Source organism: Tupaia chinensis, unplaced genomic scaffold (genome assembly GCF_000334495.1).
Source record: "Tupaia chinensis unplaced genomic scaffold, TupChi_1.0 Scaffold000392_1, whole genome shotgun sequence".
Taxonomy (NCBI): domain Eukaryota; kingdom Metazoa; phylum Chordata; class Mammalia; order Scandentia; family Tupaiidae; genus Tupaia; species Tupaia belangeri.
This window is the reverse complement of record NW_006159894.1, coordinates 4,082,724-4,086,189: the sequence shown is the minus strand read 5'-3', so window position 1 is coordinate 4,086,189 and position 3,466 is coordinate 4,082,724. Positions and strand designations below refer to the sequence as shown.

The window sequence follows — 3,466 nt, the reverse complement described above, 5'->3', positions numbered from 1 at the left end:
GAAGGTGGGCAGTGAGGAGCGGGAGGGAGGAAATCAAATGGAAAAAAAAAAAGCAAAAGACTTAATGGACATTTAATGGAAAATTATCTGTTGATGATAATGTTTATGGTAATGTCTTTGACTGGACTTATATACAGTGCATTCATGCTGGGAAGACTTATTTTGTATGCTATGAGATGTACAGTGATTAAATGTAAAACAAAAGAAAATATGAAAACAAAGATAAAAAACAACAACAAAAGGAAAAGCATTCTCTCTGTCTCCCTTACCTTCTCTCTCCCAGCAAGCACACTTAAAAAAAATGTCTTGAAGTCTGTTCATATTTTTTTTCTTATATTAGAAATATCTACCAGTCATTAGTGATAGAGTCAGGATTCAAATAAATATCATGTAAATTATTCTGAGGCTCTATACATTCAGGTCACATGCTCTGGAAGAGGGGAAAAGAAAATGTTGGGTTAACACATAATTACTATCATTTTCCTATTCCTTCAATTATGTTTCCCTACCTGCCAAGTAAGAATCCAGAGAACCCATGACCCATTAGGAGAATCCTCAACACTGAATCTGTTCTATCTTTGACGATGAAGATGGATGATGGATGGATGGATGATGGACGATGAAGATGGATAGACATGGATAATCAATTCCAACCTGGTGATATAAGTAAAAGAGGGAGTTCATTCACTCAGTTGTTCCACAAATATTTACTTTATATTTACTATGTATTAGTCATTGTTCTAGAGAGAGAATGATAGAAAGAGACTATCCTCTGCCCTCCAGAGGCTTACAGACAGTTGGAGAAAATTTAAAGTAAGCAAGCAATTACAGTAACCTATAAGTCATGTCAGACAACTCTATGGGTCTGTTAATTTTTTTTTTTTTGATTCATAGGAGTGAATTTATTAAAGGATTTTTTAATGATTTTTTTTGAGAGGTTTTTGCTATAGGGCGCGTGCATTCGCCAGCCAGACAGAGAGAGATAGAGAGACAGAAAGCAGGAAATCACCCCCCAGGGGGGATGGCCATGCTGCAGTCCCTTCTCCTTTATTCTCCTCTCGGGATCTTGGGCACGCACACACACGTGCCCGGCGTGAGTTTTAAGCCACTGGGTCCGGGACGCAAACCGTGGTCAACTACGTGGGAGTCCAGCGACATAGCCATTATGCTAACTGCTGGTCCCCAAGGATATTGAAATGATATATTAAAACAAGACAAAAACATGTAGAGTTTTGTTCTTAGGAAAACTCAATAGTTCACATTTAATTTTTACATAAAACTTAATTTCAACTTAATGTTCATTATTAAAGCAATAAAATAATTTAAAAAAGCTGGTAACTTCTTCCTAGGGTCACAAACTACCCAAGTTTTGTGTCATTTTCTAATATTAAATATATATAAAGTACCAGTTAGGGCAGAGCTAATGACTCTCTCAAATTTCACATTAAACTGAAAAAGATATAAGTATAGTTTGAAGGACTAAAATGATATAGATAAAATAGCTACATGGACCCGACTAAGCGATTTGGTGGTTTATAATGAAATAACATACATTTTCATAATATCTCCCCTTAACAGCAAGGGACTTTCACTAACCAGATTCATGTATTTTCCTCCATGTCAAATCTTTGTCCTCACCACCTTTGCCAAGTGCTCTTTAACAAAAATAAACTTATGTACCACGTCTAACAATAAATTCATTTTTTAAAATGTTGTACTATACAATTGCTTGGTATTTTCCAAAAGCAGTTATTCTAATACTAAGGCTTATTCATAATTTCTCTACACCTCAATTACACATGCAACATTAAAAGAGAACTTGACTATCCCTTTACTTTTGTTTTTATTAATAATATGAATCTTTACTAAGTATGAATTCCTTGAAATGAATTTAGGCAATGAAGTAGATAAGTTATATTGAGTAGTTTCTAGAATCAAAACGTTTTTGATAGACTAAACTTTCAAAATATTTCTTTGTCTTTCATATTCATTTTACTTATGGTAGAGACAAATATTTAAGTTTTTTTTTTTTGTCTAAGTTTGGCTCAGGACAGTGAAAACATATTCAAGTACTATTAGATAAATGCAGCCTTATATGAGTATGTGCCCATATAGGTTCATTTGCAATGGAAAACTATTTTAATTAACCTGCAGTATACTTGACCAAAAAACCTTTTTTTTTTTTTTTTTTTTTTTTTTTTGTGGAGAGGTTTTTGCTATAGGGCGTGTGTGCTAGCCAGAAAGAAGAGACAGTGAGACAGAAAGTTAGAAATTACTCCCCAGAGGGGATGGCCATGGTGCAATCCCTTCTCCTCCCTTCTCCTCTCAGGATCGTGGGCATGCACGCACACTTGCATGGTGTGAGTTTAAGCCACTGGGTCTGGGACTTGAACCATGGTCGACTACATGGGGGTTCAGCGACATAGCCATTATGCCAACTGCTGGTCCCCCCCAAATCTTTTTAAAATAGTTTTTATTTTAGGGTCTGTGGCGCCCTTCCAAAAGTCCTGAAGATCTTGTATTTGTCCATAAGATGTCATCATTTTATCATAGATGCAAGGGAGATAAGGAGTTTTACCTCCCCCAGAAAAGGACACATGACACTGTGGTACTGTTCCCATCTTACTGGTGTACAAGCCCATGAACAGATCATCTATATAAACACTAGAATTGAGTGTCTGTAATGCCTCATAGACTTTGGTGGCTACATCGTTGGAGATGACATAAGCAGATCCAGCAGTATAGTTAGGGTTAGTCAGCCACTGGTACATGTCATGGGAGATGAAGTATTTGCTGCTTTAACCTGTAACAGGAGGGACACCATGTGAGCACGACCAATCCAAAAGTCTTAATTGCCAATTTGCTTTAAACTTCGACGGTATGCAATAAGATTTGGCATGTGAATAAATATGTCATCATCATAAGGAACTTGGCATGTGGACAAAAAGTATTTGCCCGACCAACCTGTAGAAGCTATTTAAGAGTAAGATTGTAGAAAGAATCAACAACATCTTGATAGATTATATCATTATACAGTTGATCTTCCCAAATCAGTTTTCTTTGTAGTTCTTCTCCCTTCAATGAATTAGGAGTTCCTAAAGCAAACAGAATTTTGATGTTGGCATTCACTTGAGACTGAACACACTTTTTATTGCTCCACACATTTTGTTTTGCAGAATATCAATCATGGTTTTCAGGGCAACCTTTATGAACATGAGGAGGATGTTGTGCGTGACACTTGTCCTTGTAGTTAGTCAAATACTGCCAATGAGCCCTATCTGAGTTGTGCTCAAGAGAAAGGGTGTCATTTGCAAAGTTATAACTATTACAAGGTGTCTGTAAGAGTAGGACTTCTTTTGGCTCACAATGTGATCATCAATTATCCTCAAAAATAACAAGAAGCTCAGTAAAAAAATAATTGAATGAATGGCCATTTTTTGACTCTGTTGCTAACAAACATTCTCAT

General features: G+C 36.2%; 1 pseudogene; it reads right to left on the bottom strand.

Moving 5' to 3' along the window:
• Positions 1-2,075: 2,075 nt before the first annotated feature.
• On the bottom strand, positions 2,076-3,466 carry LOC102498240 (lactosylceramide 1,3-N-acetyl-beta-D-glucosaminyltransferase-like; annotated as a pseudogene).